Below are 15,683 nucleotides of genomic sequence, written 5' to 3'. Positions count from 1 at the left end.
GTTCTAACGTAGTTACCTTTAGTGGAGCAAGGTATAGTGGGCACACCGGGATCACCTAGTTTCTTGGGAGTTCCACCCTTGAAGGTATAATTGGCATGCACGGTGGAAATCTCAACCTCAGGTATCCTCATCTTATTAGTCACAATATCTTTCATGTACTTAGCATACGGAGACATCTTGAGCATATCCATCAAACGCATTTGCAGAAAGACAGGTCTGATCATCTCAACGAATCGCTCAAAATCCTCATCATCCTTTTTCTTGGATGGTTTGGGAGGAAAGGGCATGGGTTTCTGAACCCATGGTTCCCTTTCTTTACCATGCTTCCTAGGAGTGAAGTCATTCTTATCGTATCTCTTAGTCTTAGGCTGTGGGTTATCAAGATCAACACTAGGTTCAATCTCCACATCCTTATCATTGCTAGGTTGAACATGTTCGTGAACATCACTATTGATATTATCATTACGCTCATATTCATCACGAGATTGTGTTTCAGCATCAGAGACACAGGCATCGTTTGGACTCTCAGGTGTAGCAGCAACAGGGTTGCTAGCGTGCAGGATCCTATCATCTTTCTTCTTTCTAGGATGACTAGGTGCATCAGTGCTAACTCCTTGAGGATCTTGTTTAATTCTCTTCGGATGACCCTCAGGATACAGAGGTTCCTTGGTCATTCTACCACCTCTAGTAACGACTCTAACAGAATTGTCATTCAACTCATTGAGCAAGTCATTTTGAGCTTTAAGTACTTGTTCTACCTGAGTAGTAACCATAGAGGCATGTTTACTCAGAAGCTTAAGATCATTGACATTTCTGTCCACACAAGCACTTAAATGACTAAGCATACGAGCATTCTTTTCAAATTGTCTGCTAACATAATCATTGAAACTTTGTTGTTTGGCGGCAAAGTTATCAAATTCATCCAAGCATAAGCTAGCAGGTTTATCAAAACGAATATCACTCTCATCAAACCTACGCAGAGAATTTACTTCTACTACCTATATCGAGTTATCGAGACCATGGATCTCTTCGATAGGTGGTAGATTTTTGACATGTTCAGATTTAATGCCTTTCTCTCGCATAGATTACTTGGCTTCTTGCATATCTTCAGGACTGAGGAATAGAATACCTCTTTTATTTGGAGTTGGCTTAGGAGGTGGTTCGGGAATAGTCCAAGCATTCTCATTGCACAAGATGTTGTTCAATAGAATCTCAGCTTGTTCTACAGTTCGTTCCCTAAAAACACTACCGGCACAACTATCTAGGTGGTCTTTGAAAGCATCGGTAAGTCCATTATAGAAGATATCAAGTATTTCATTCTTCTCAAGAGGGTGATTAGGCAAAGCGTTCAGTAGCTGGATAAGCCTCCCCCAAGCTTGTGGGAGACTCTCTTCCTCAGCTTGAGCAAGGTTGTATATTTCCTGCAAGACAACTTGCTTCTTATGGGCAGGGAAATATTTTTCAGAGAAGTAGTAGACCATATCCTGGGGGCTACGCACACAACCAGGAGCAAGAGAAGTGAATCAGGTCTTAGCATCATCCTTTAGCGAGAAAGGAAACAGCTTGAGCATATAGTAGTGGCGGATCTTTTCCTCACTAGTGAATAGGGTGGCTATATCGTGCAGTTTGGTAAGATGGGCTACAACTGTTTCAGACTCATAACCGTGAAAAGGATCAGATTCGACTAGAGTGATTAACTCAGGGTCGACAGAGAATTCATAATCCTTATCGGTCACAAAGATAGGCGAAGTGGCAAACTTCGGGTCGTATTTCATCCTAGCGTTCAGAGATTTTTCTTTCCACTTGCGCAATAATTTCTCAACATCATAGCTATCCTTACACGCAAGAAAACCCTCGGCTATCTCTCCCTCCATAACATAGCGCGTATCAGGCATAACACGCATAGTAGCAGCTTCTACTTCAATAGTATCAGCAGTTTCAGAAGTATCATCACATCTAGCAACAACTCTAGCAATATGTGCATCAAGGAATGCACCAAGTGGCAAAGCACTATCAGGCATAGCATCATCAGGCATAGTATCAAGCATGGCATCATCAGGCATAGTACCAAGCATAGCATCATCAGGCATAGTATCAAGCATAGCATCATCAGGCATAGTATGAAGCATAGCATGATGGGCAGCAGAAGTAGCATCATCAAGCACAGGCGACATATCAAGATTTCTAGCAGGAGGCGAAGTTGCAAACTTACTCGTAACTGGAGGTGAATCAAGTGCAGAGCTAGATGGCAATTCATTACCTCTCCTCGTAGTGGAAGGTAGGATTTTAGTTCTTGGATCTTTCGGATTCCTCATAGTTATCAGCAGACGTAAATCCCAAGTGACTCAGAGAATATAGATGTGCTTCCTCGGCAACGGTGCCAGAAAAAGCCTTTGATGACCCACAAGCGTATGGGATCGCAACAGTTTTCAAGGGTAGAGTATTCAACCCAAATTTGTTGGTTCGCCAAGGAGAAGCGAAAGAATATTCTCAAGTATTAGCACCTGAGTGTGTCAGATTCAACCACACCTGAAAGATTAGTGTGTGCAAGCAAAGTATCAGTAGCAAAGTAGTATGTTAGCAACGGTGCCAGAAACGATCTGTTGACGGCAGACTATTCCTAACTGTTTTATCAATGGCGCCAGTAAGTTGCCCGTGGACGAGTATCTATTCTTCCCCGACAACAGTGTCGGAAAGTATCTTGCAACAAGTAACAGCGAATTAGCAAGGAACAGCAGTAGCAGCAGCAGCAAACTAACAGCAAAGTGGCCCAATCCCTCTTGTAGCAAGGGACAATCCTAGACAAAGTAACGTAGCGAGAACCAGTAGTAAAAGACTCGTAGGCAGTGCATCGGTGATGGATGAGTGTGACGGATGTGATTCATCATATAACAACTATAACACGGAGAGATATGTGACTAGCTCCCGTTCGTCAATCTAATGTAGGCATGTATTCCGTATGTAGTCATACATGCTTAGAGAAAAGAACTTGCATGAGATCTATTGTCCATCCCTCCCGTGGCAGCGGGGTCCTAATGGAAACTACGGGATATTAAGGTTCTCCTTTTAGTAAAGAACCAGACCAACGCATTAACACGCGATGAATACATGAACTCCTCATATCATGGTCATCTCCGGGAGTGGTTCCGGCTATTGTCACTCCGGGGTTGCCGGGTCATAACACATAGTAGGTGACTACAACTTGCAAGATAGGATCTAAAACACACATATATTGGCGACAACATAATAGGTTCAGATCTGAAATCATGGCACTCGGGCCCTAGTGACAAGCATTAAGCATAGCCAAGTAGTAGCAACATCAATCTAGAACATAGTGGATACTAGGGATCAATCCCCGTCAAAAAATAACTCGATTACATGATAGATCCCATCCAACTCATCACCGTCCAGCAAGCCTACGATGAGATTACTCACGAACGATGAAGAGCATCATGGAATTGTCGATGGAGGAAGGTTGATGATGACGATGACGATGATTTCCCCTCTCCGGAGCCCGAAACTGACTCCATATGTGCCCTCGAGATGAAGAACAGGATGTGGCGGCGCCTCCGTACCGCAAAACATGATGAAACCTTCTCTCTGATTTTTTTCCGAGCGAGACGGAAAATATAGAGCTGAGTTTGGGGGCGATGGTGCCACGTGGGCCCCACAAGCCTGCGCGGCGCGGCCTAGGGGGTGGCCGCGGCCTGTGGGCTTGTGGCCCACTCGCACGCCCCCTCCGGTGGATCTTTGCGCAGGTATTTTTCTTTTATTCCAGAAAAAATCTCCGTAAATTTTCAGGACATTCTGAGAACTTTTATTTCTGCACAAAAACAACACCATTGCAATTCTGCTGAAAACAGCGTCAGTCCGGGTTAGTTCCATTCAAATCATGCAAATTAGAGTCCAAAACAAGGGCAAAAGAGTTTGGAAAAGTAGATACGACGGAGACGTATCAACCCTATATCTTTATTTTCTTTATTTTCCTTTGTATATTTATATTGTTTGCATATTTCTATTTAGGGCAAAATGCCAATTCCCCCGTTGACCAATTCAGGTTGTTTCCATTTCACGCAGTTCCAATTTTGGACAGTTCCATTTTAGGACATGCCACTTTTAGCAGCTTCCTTTTAGGTAGGCTTTAACTTAAGTTGTTGTGTGCATTTTTCTCATGGTAACATATGCATATTGTATATGTTTTCGGTGTAGATAAACCCAAGAAATCCACCTCTAAAGTGAGTTTTGTCATTTCAAAAGTTGGAGTGCATGATAATTTAACCATCATGGCCTTTTGTTAATTTTGCATGAAGCAATCCTTGCACTCTTTGATAAATTTGTCAACATGAAAATTGACATTTGATATGTGTGCTAGGCCATGAAAATACATGTTTGTATGTGGATTTATTGTTGTCAACATATTATGATGATGTAGACGTTTAGAACGGTCAAATAATTCTAAGATTGGAATCTCGTTTATTTTGTTGCAATGTTTCCATGTAAATTGCGATGGATCTATAGTACCTTTGGGGTTAGTACATTGGACTTTTGTAAATCATGTTATCCTCTGTTAGAATGTGCCAATAGTTTTAGAGTAGAGGTTTTGCATCCAAGTTATATTTGTTGTCAAACATGTCATTTTGTTAAAAACTGTTGTACCTTGCACCTTGTTTAATATTCTAAGTCTGATAAACTACTTAGTTCAATATACCATGTTGGGTGGAAGCTAACCATGAATCTATACATGCTTTGATGTTGGTGTAATGGAGTTATTTGAATTCATGCCATGAAAGTTCCTATAGCATATAGTTTTATTGCTCTCAATATTCCATCATGATAACTCTGGTTATGAACAACTCGTATTTTCACTAAGTCTTTAACTCTTATTCAACATGCCATGTTGTGAGCTCATTTGCTATTGATCCAAGATTCCATTCATATTGCTGCAATGTAATGAATTGTTGTACATCATGTAGACTTCATCTTTATGTCTTGGTTGTGCATTATAGCTTCATGTAGTTCGTAGTTTTGATGTGTGCAAGATGACAGGTTGCTTATTTTGGACAGATTGCTTGCATAATCGTTTTGTGCATTGAGGGAGTTGTACCCATTTGTTTTGCATGATCTTTAGATCTATTTCACCTAGAATTTCATGCCCAATCCAATGTCATTCTTGGGATACCAAGAAATTTCCCTTAGCCTCTCTGAAATTCTGTTTTGCCATTGTTGTCTTTCGTACCTTGTCCTGAGTGCTCGAGAGATCCGTAACTCTGTTTGCAATGCTCTTCATATGCATTTGCATCGTTTTGTCGTGAAGCATTCATTTTTTACATGATCAAGCATATCAAAATAATTAATCTTGAGGTTCTGTCTAGAACGATAATAACTAAATAATCGCAATGTTTCATCCACTCCATATTCATGCATCATATTGTTTGAGCATTGTACCTTGGTTGTGTGTTCATTGGATATTGTATTTTATTTGGGTAGGACTGTGTGACGAGTACGAGTACGAGGATCCTGTCGAGAACGTTACTAAAGTGCAAGAGTTCTATCACCCAGAAGAAGTGCATGGGCAAGATGGTCGTTGACCTCGATATCGTTTATAATTTTGTTATGCTTAGATGTTTCGGTTCTATCGTTATGTCCCACTACCTACCACTTGAATGTCAATCCTCCCACAATGCCATGATAAGCCTCTAAACCCTCCACTTCTTAGCAAAATATTGATTGGCTAAGTTAGCTCTTTCTCATCCGTCTACAACGTTCTAGTTGCACGTGCAGGGTGATCGATGTGTTGACATGGATATTTGGGATATCATATTTTTATTGCTATTTAGTTTAATGCGCATATATACTTGGTAAAAGGCGGAAGGCTTGGCTTTTTTCTCGGTGTTTTGTTCCACTTTTGTCGACCTAGTTTCTGGTTACCTGTGTTATGTTCCATATTGAGCGCTCCTAACACGCTTGGGGTTGTTATGGGGACCCCCTTGATAATTTGTTTTGGGTTAAAAATCTTCCGACAAGTCCCAACATTGTCACTTAATTTGCTAAACAACTTAATAAAAATGCATATGTCCTAGCTACCCCGTGGATATTAATCAACAACCTCGGCCAGTGCTCCTCATGAGTGTTGGTACAAATCGGGAGATGTGCGGCTCCACCTGATCACCCGGGGTTTCACCCAACCCGACATCTTGCCCATTTGGTAGTGCCCTAAGAAATAGATATGTGTGGCTCCTGTTGGGATCTAGCCTGCCGGGCGGTCTTGCTGGGTTTGTTTCACTCTTGACGAATGTCTTATGCACTCGGATATCGAGGATACCTCGGGCTATCTCGAGGTTGAGGTTTTCTCTCCAAGGCAGCTTGTTGTAGTTTGTGATGGACTAGTTGGAGCACCCTTGCACGCTTAAATCTTTCAGCAAGTGATGCTTGCGGTTATGTGGCAACTTGGAAAATTTGTTTAACATCCGGTTATAGCAAACTTGAGGTGAACTCAATTAAAATACACCAACTGTGTGAGTAAAGTTGACCATATCTTTTCGAGCGAGTTCAGAAGGAGAACATGGTGGGGTTATGTTTGACGTAAGTTGGTGTTCAGGATCACTTCTTGATCAAGATTAGTATTCGAACGACTTGCATAGATTCTTATCCTAATTTTGAATCGTAAGTTAGCCACCAAATAATGCTTAGCCCTCCTGCAACCTCGCAACTTAACTATGCCTCGCCTAAATAACTTAATTAGTCTCGATACCTTGGTCAACGAAATTGCTGAGTCCCTATGGCTCACAGATTACTACAACACAATAGGTCCAGGTACAGCAGGTCTTGATGTATATGATGCTCCACAACTCCACTAGGAGTATGATTAGGAGAGTCGGCATATGTATGTCACCTATCCACACGATTAGAGGGATTCTTGGTCGTCTCCTCGGCTAGTGAAATAGACTTCAATGTTTTATAGTTTGATTTCGTCCGTAAATGGACCCTGCCTTATGAATGTTTGAATGAATGGTGTATGAATTTTTAATTTAGCATGTGGCAAGTGTAATTCAACTCATATACTCATCTCTTCTACAAATGTATTTGCAACGATGTATATACTTGCGAAACACCGAGATGCTCCTCTATCCCTATTAAGGCTTCGTCCCCAAAAAAGGATAGTGCCGCATCTTTGATGTTACACTGATGTTTCATCACCTCGTGTGTAAAACATATTGGGTGAGTGGCTCCCCTGACCCGAGCTACATCACGTTGGAGGTCAGTTTTCATCTGAACCCGGTCTTATTCCTCATACGTCCCAAATGTATCTATAATTTCTGCTTGTTCCATGATCTTTTGGGTGACATTGTTATATGTTTTGTTACACTTTTATATATTTTTACACATATTTGGACTAACCTACTAACTTAGTGCACCCAGTGCTAGTTCCTGTCTGCTGATGTCTTTTTGTAGGGTCTTTTACCCAATTTTTGAAGCCTCAAAAATCCCAAGAAAAATATATAAAAAATCAGCGTACCGGAAGCTTCCAGATCACCAAAGATGGGCCAAAGGGGGGCCACGGGCCGTCCAGGCGACCTCCTGGCGCGGCCTACCCCCTGGCCGCGCCCTCAGGCCGCGTGAGTGGGTCCCACCTCCTCCAGTGCCCTCCTTCGGCCTATATTTACCTCTCCGAGAGGAAACCCTTCCAGAATATCCAGAATCATGAATTTATCCATCGTTCCGCCGCCGCAGCGCTTCCGAGATTGGGAGCGTCAGGAGACCTCTTCCCGGCACCCTGCCGGAGGGAGGATTGACCTCCGGGAGCTTCTCCACCGCCATGGACACTTACGGACCTGCCGTGAGTAGTCCTCCCTGGACCATGGGTCCATGACTAGTAGCTATCTGATGTATTCTATCCAATCTTGTGCTTCAATGGTTAGTCCCTGTGAGATTCCCTACATGATCAAGGCATCTATGTAATTCTCTTGCTATTGCTATGCTCGGTTTGTTGGGATCCGATGAATTATGAGATTATGTTCAGATTGTTATAAGTTGTATATTTGATTATCCTTTTATATTATGTTCCTTAGTGATTTATGCATGTTCTCCGTTTCTATTTATTGCTTTGGCCGAGTAGTAGATTGTAACTCCAAGAGGGAATGTTATGCGTGATTGTGGGTTCATGCCCCTCGATGTATAGCTTGAGTGACAGAAACATGAGACTAGGGGATGTGTTGTTGCCACCAGGGAGAAAACAACGGTTCTTGTGACCACAGTTGCAAGGATTGTTTAACTTACGCATAGTTCGTTAATGCAGTTGTTCGTTGCTTTGAGTTTACACTTTGGGTGGGGCTCGCAACTTAATACCGGCGAGATTTTCTGGATAGATATCTCAAGGTGGATGATTTGTAAGTAGATGCTGATGAATAAACGATCTACTTGTCTTGGCGTACTGCCCATTACTATTGAACTTCTAACTACCAAGTAGCATAATTAGCATTGCGGTGCGTTCATAATTCTATCAATTGCCCAACTATAATTTGTTTACCCAAGCATAGTTGTTTATCGTCTTTTGGGAGAGAGAGACATCACTAGTGAACATCATGTGACTCCGATCCATATCACCATCATTGTTTACACCTCCATCATTTACTGCTTTCATTTACTTTTCAGTTGCAATCACTATTACTATTCCCACTTGTGTTTTGATCCTTTGCAAACTACAAGGCTAGAGAGATTACCAATTTCTCTGTACTCCTTGGGAGCAAAGTTATTTGTGTGTGTGCAGGTCCACGTCTTCTGCTAGCGCCATGGTGGGAGACACCTACTTGTTGATCCTAGGAGTCCTCCTGGTTCGATAACCTTACAGTTTCCGTGTAAGGGAAACTTGCTACTGACTACATCTCAACCTTCCAATTGGGGTAACCAACGAGGTGCGAGAAGTATATACATCATCTCGTCATCAAGCAAAGTTTTCTGGCGCTGTTGCCGGGGACTCCAGTATTCTAGATAGGGGAGTTGCACGCTATCTTTTACCTTTGCTTTTTAGTCTTGTTAGTTTGCTTTTTAGTTTTTGCTTGAGAGTCTTACACCAAAAACCACAAAAAAAATAGTTAGTTTGTTCTTGCTTGTTACTGCTGCTATGGGTTCCACTGAGAACACCAAGTTGTGTGACTTCACTAGTCACAACAACAATGACTTTATCTGCACTCCTATTGCTGCTCCCGCCACTGAGGCTACGTCCTATGAGATTAAACCTGCTTTACTGAACCTTGTTATGAAAGATCAATTCTACGGTGCTGGAGATGCTGCTACTTTGCACTTGAACAATTTTGTTGAGCTTTGTGACATGGAAAAATATAAAGAAGTAGATGGTGATATTGTTAAACTTAAGCTTTTTCATTTCTCCTTGAGAGGAGGAGCTAAAGTGTGGCTTCAATCTTTGCCTAGGAATAGCATAGATTCTTGGGAGAAGTGCAAAGATGCTTTTATTGGGAAGTATTACACGCCTACTAAGACTATCCAATTAAGAAGTAACATTATGAATTTTAGACAATTGGATAATGAACATGTTGCTCAAGCTTGGGAAAGTATGAAATCTCTTGTTAAGAATTGCCCTACACATGCTTTGACTACTTGGATGGTTATCCAAACTTTCTATGCAGGATTGAACTTTACCTCGCGGAATCTGTTAGACTTAGACGTGGGAGGAACCTTTATGTCAACTACACTAGGTGCTGCCACAAAGCTATTGGATGAGATGATGAAAAATTATTCTCAATGGAACACCGAGAGAGCTCGAACAGGTAGGAAGGTAAACTCTATTGAGGAGATCTCCTCCCTTAATGATAAGGTTGACATGATTATGACTCTACTTACTAAGCAAGCTCCTATTGATCCTCATGATGTTCCTTTAAATTCTTTGGTTGCTCAAGAAAGAGAGCAAGTTGATGTTAATTTTATCTCTAGGAACAACTTCAATAATAATGCCTATAGGAGTAATATTGGTAGCAATCCTAGACCGTTTCCATCCAACAACTATGGGAACAACAACAATTATCCTAGCACCAAAAACTCTACTTCTGAATTAGAGAGCATGCTTAAAGATTTTATCACTTCTCTAAAATCCTTCAACAAGAATGTAGAATAGAAACTAGAAAAATTAGATAGTCTCTCTTTGAAGGTGGACAACATAGCTCATGATGTAGAGATGCTTAAAATTAGAACTTCCCCACTTGAGGAAAGGAACATTACACCCATGAACGCTATCCAAGTCCAAATTAATGAGAACATAAGAATGCTAGACAAACTTAAGGATAGATGGGCTAGATAAAAAGAAGAGGAAGATATGACTAGGAGCCTTCCTACACATACTACCATTGCTACTATACAAGTTGTTGAGGATCTCAAAACTTTTAGCACCCATCACACCCTAGTCCCAATGGACCTATTAATGGTGATGCTAATACCTGAACTATAGGACAAGAAGGTCCTTTGAATTTAGAGACTATCAAAAGAATGATCTTACATGACATTACTACCACTTTAATTAATGGTAGTAATCTTGATTTTGACAATTTAGTCTTTCTGAAGTAATCACTTTTTTTTGCAAAGAATGGCTAAAGACCCCCACACTAGTACACTTAATATTGCCTTCACCGAGCATATTACCAATGCTCTTATCAAAGCTAGGGAGGATAAGCTCAAGCTAGAGACTTCTATTCCTAGAAAACTAGAAGATGGTTGGGATCCTATGGTCAAGATTAAATTGAATAATATCTCTTGCTTTGCTTTATGTGATGTTGGAGCTAGTGCCTCCGTTATGCCCAAAAGAATGTATGATATGCTTGATTTGAAACCTTATGATCCATGTTCTTTTGGTGTTCGTATTGTTGATTCTTCCATAAAGAAATCTTTAGGGAGAATTTATGATGTGCTTATTGTTGTCAATGATAGTTATGTTCCCATTTATTTTCTTATTATGGACATTGAGTGTGATCCCTCATGTCCAATTATTTTGGGACGTCCTTTTCCTCGCACCGTTGGTGCTATCATTGACATGAAAGAGGGGATCATTAAATTCCAATTTCCTCTTAAAATGGGAATGGAACACTTCCCTTGAAAGAAGATTAAGTTACCTTATGAGTACGTTACTCGAGCAAGTTATTCTTATGGAGTTGATAACACTTGATCTTTTTGCATTATGCCTAGCTCAAAGGCATAAAAGAAAGCGCTTGTTGGGAGGCAACCCAATTGGTTTTTAATTTCAGTTTTAGTGTTCTTCATGTTTGTTACTATTGTAGCAACATCATTGTTTCTTTATTTTTAAGCTTTGTGCAAAGTTATAGCCTCCGATTGCAAGAAAGTTCAAAATTGTGACATGCTGTCCAGAAACAGATTCTGTCTGCGTGACGGAAAAAATCGCCAAAAATCACCAGATCATATTTTTGTTCTCAATTGTTTCGACAGCATGCTCTATATAATTTCCTTTCTCGCATGTGTTCTGAGTTTTTTTATTTGAGTTGCACAAGAGCCCCGAATAAATTATTTACTACATGTTGTTCTGTTTTTCACAGATTCTGACATGTTTTGTGTTTTCATTGTTTTGCAAATCCTAAGCTTACTTTTTATTTGCAAAACCCATTTTGCAATCATGAGAAACATTATCTATTCATGAAAATATTTATTTCCAGTAGGTTATAAATTATTTTATTAAGGGTACTAACCACTCTAATCAGCTTATGACGAGTTTCGTATGAAGGGAGTTTTCAAGTATGTGATGGGAGATGATGAAAGAAGATATAGGAGTGTCAAGCTCTCAAGCTTGGGGATTACCCCATGCAACCCAAGAAATATTCAAGGAGACTCAAGCGTCTAAGCTTGGGGATGCCCCCGTGTATCCCCTTCTCTATCAACAATCATCAGTTCGTCCAACTCCATGCTATATTTTTATCACTTCATATGTTATGTGCTATGCTTGGAGCGTCCCGCTATTTACTTTTCAGTTTCTTTTAGTTTTGCTTTCTGTTCATAACAAGTCGGAACCTAGCGTACCTTGTTTGGCAGAGAAACACGCTCCATTCCACTCTAGAACACAACATAGGTTTTCATGCTCACCCTTTTTGTGTGTTCTTTATCTTTCCATAGCTACTGTCATGCTTAGCTCTTAGTTTTCATTCTTATCTTTTTAAGAGCTTTTATTTAGATTTATTGTGGAACTCTCTTAAGTTATCATGCTTATCTTGTTTAGAGAGTTGGCATGTTGCATTGAGTTGTGCGTCTTGCATGAGTAGGTAATTAAGATTGCTATTTAAGTATAGTAGTAACTTGCAATAATTTTGAGGTATTTATTTGAGTAATGTTTGGACTATTGGTGCCAAGAGATTGAGCCTATTAGTGATAGGTGTCATATTTTGGGAAATCCGTGTGTTTTTCAGAAACTAAAAATTAGTTGAGAACTCTAGGTACTAAATTGATCGCTAACCTCTGGAGGGGTTGGAATATATGTAGTACCCTCACGTTACCATGAGTCAAGGATGCGCGAGGATAACCAAACCACCAAACACTCCTCCTCGGGGTACTTGTATGTTTGTGAATTTCCTAACTATATAAAGAGTTACCGATAATAAGTGTATGAGTTCTTCGGACTAATGTGAGCATTTGATTGTTGGCTCTTCCACCATCCATATTTTTCTAGCCTCTTCGGTACCGTGCATTGCCCTTTCTCATCTTGAGAGTTGGTGCAAACTTTGCCGCTGCATCCAAACCCATGGCATGATACGCTCTGTCATACATAAGCCTCATTATATCTTTCCTCAAAACAGCCACCATAACTACCTATTAAGGCATTTACATAGCCTTTCCGAGATACATTGCCATGCAACATCCACCATCTCATGACTTGATCTTCATGTCATACATGATTTTACTTGATCGTAGAGCCGCATGCTAGTTGGGCCTTGCCCATATTATTGCTACATGACGCGCCAATATCATTGCATATCCTGCTACACTAGCAGAGGCATACATTTTCATACATCATGATAGTTTTCACTTGTCTTTATGTTGAGTACTTCTTATAAAGTGTGATGATCTTCTTTTTATTCATGTAAAACATAGAGTGTTGCCCTTAAGTGAGGGAAAGATCCCAAAGAGGACAAAACAAAAGATCCCAAAGAGGAAAATGAGAGATAAATAGAAAGAGCCAAAGAGGCCACAAAAAATAAAAATAAGAGATAAAAATAAAGAAAAAAGGAATAAAAAGAGAGAAGGGGGCAACACTACTATTCCATTTGAAGATCCACACTCGTACTCCATTTCTATATTTGTACTACATAGAGATTATCATTCATGCATAACTATGTGGGGTCCCTTACACTATAGAACTTGGTTTGCATATTTCAATGATGAGACTCCTCAAATGAGCTCTAGGTCTTCATGAGCAAACAAGTTGGATGCAGCCCTACTAGTTCCATTGGAGAGCTTACCTTAGCTCATATGTGCATCTGTTACATGGCAATCCCTACTCCTCACATCATATCTATCATTTGGCTTTCTCTCGCCTATGGTTGTCCTCATTGATGTGAGCCTTTCACACCCTTTTTTTCTTCCTTCCCATCATTATTCTATTTTCCATCCCAAGTGCTAACATATCTTGCTTACGCTCATCCATTGCATGAGTGCTCAAAATCGAAAGGGAGAGGATCATTTTAACTTGTGCCTGACTAGTGGTCTGGGGATGAGTCAAACTAAGATTCCGAAGGAGACCAAGTGTGAGGTTTAGTAGATTGAGTTCTCAATTAAAAAATATATTTTATGATCTCAACCCATCTCCCACTTCCTGCACGCAAACACCATTTGGAGACATTCGAGTCACAAACAGCAAGATCGGGAGCGTCACGAGACCTCTTCCCGGCACCCTGTCGGAGGAAGGATTGACCTCCGGGAGCTTCTCCACCACCATGGACGCTTCCCGGACCTGCCGTGAGTAGTCCTCCTTAGACCATGGGTCCATGACCAATAGCTATGTGATGCCTTCTCTCCAATCTTGTTCTTCAATGGTTAGTCCTTGTGAGCTGCCCTATATGACCAAGGCATCTATGTAATTCTCTTGCTATTGCTATGCTCGGTTTGTTGGGACCTGATAGATTATGAGATTATGTTCGTATTGTTATGAGTTATATATTTTATTATCATTTTATATGATGTTCCTTAGTGATTTATGCATGTTCTCCATTGCTATTTATTGCTTTGGCCGGGTAGTAGATTGTAACTCCAAGAGGGAACGTTATGCATGATTGTGGGTTCATGCCCCTCGATGTCTAGCTTAAGTGACAGAAACATGAGACTAGGGGATGTGTTGTTGCCACCAAGGAGAAAACAACGGTTCTTGTGACCACAGTTGCAAGGATTGTTTAACTTACGCATAGTTCGTTAATGCGTGTGTCTGTTGCTTTGAGTTTACACTTTGGGTGGGGCTCGCAACTTAATATCGGTGAGATGTTTTGGATAGATATCTCAAGGTGGATGGTTAGTAAGTAGATGCTGATGAATAAACGGTCTACTTGTCTTGGCGTACTGCCCATTACTATTGAACCTCTAACTATCAATTAGCATAATTAGCATTGCGGTGCGTTCATAATTCTATCAATTGCCCAACTGTAATTTGTTTACCCAAGCATAGTTGTTTATCATCTTTTGGGAGAGATACATCACTAGTGAACATCATGTGACTCCGGTCCATATCACCATCATTGTTTACACCTCCATCATTTACTGCTTTCATTTACTTTTCCGTTGCAATCACTATTACTATTCTCGCTTGTGTTTTGATCCTTTGCAAACTACAAGGCCGGAGAGATTGAAAACCTCTGTGTACCCGTTGGGAGCAAAGTTATTTGTGTGTGCAGGTCCACGTCTTCTACTAGCGCCAGGGTGGGAGACACCTACTTGTTGATCCTAGGAGTCCTCCTAGTTCGATAACCTTACAGTTTCCGTGTGAGGGAAAACTTGTTGCGGACTACATATCAACCTTCCACTTGGGGTAACCAACGAGGTGCGAGAAGTATATACATCATCTCGTCATCAATTCCCGAGCTCTATCGCTTCGATTGAGCCAAGCTTGGTACCCGTCTCGTCTAGCAGGAGTGTGCCCTCTAGATCCATCGATGGATGTTGTGTGACCTGCTCTAGCATTCAGGTTGTGTCATAGGTCATACAGGTCCTTAGGTTGTATTTGGACTTTCCTACTTCTACGGGAAGGGGGGTTCGGGTTGGTCATCGGCTTCTCAAGCCATCCTTTCCCATCCTCGAGGGGGGCGGTCTGGCTCGTTATCATGAGTGTGTCTGGTGGTGCGGGCTCAAAGGCCTCGTCGTTAAATTGTGGCAGCAAACATTGGTGTGGGTAACTTCTGTTTTGATCCAATCGTTCATCGATGTACCCTTCTTCGGCTTCTAGGACTTTCGTCCATTTGTCGTTAAGGGTTTCTTGTTCGGAATTTATCTACTTCTGCTTCTTCTCCAAGCTTCTCGCATGAATATAAGCTACCACTTGAACTGCTCTTCATCCGAAGGGCCCTCGGGGACGATGAAATCCTCGTCTACGAGACTATCCTCCTCTTTGGAGAGAAGAAGGTAGCTGTTGTCTTTGGAGTCTTTGAGGTCCTCGGGGTTATCCCGGTCCTCGCGCCCCTCCAAGTCAGCAA

Source organism: Hordeum vulgare, chromosome 7H, assembly GCF_904849725.1.
Source record: "Hordeum vulgare subsp. vulgare chromosome 7H, MorexV3_pseudomolecules_assembly, whole genome shotgun sequence".
NCBI lineage: Eukaryota > Viridiplantae > Streptophyta > Magnoliopsida > Poales > Poaceae > Hordeum > Hordeum vulgare.
Note: the sequence above shows the minus strand (reverse complement) of the source record.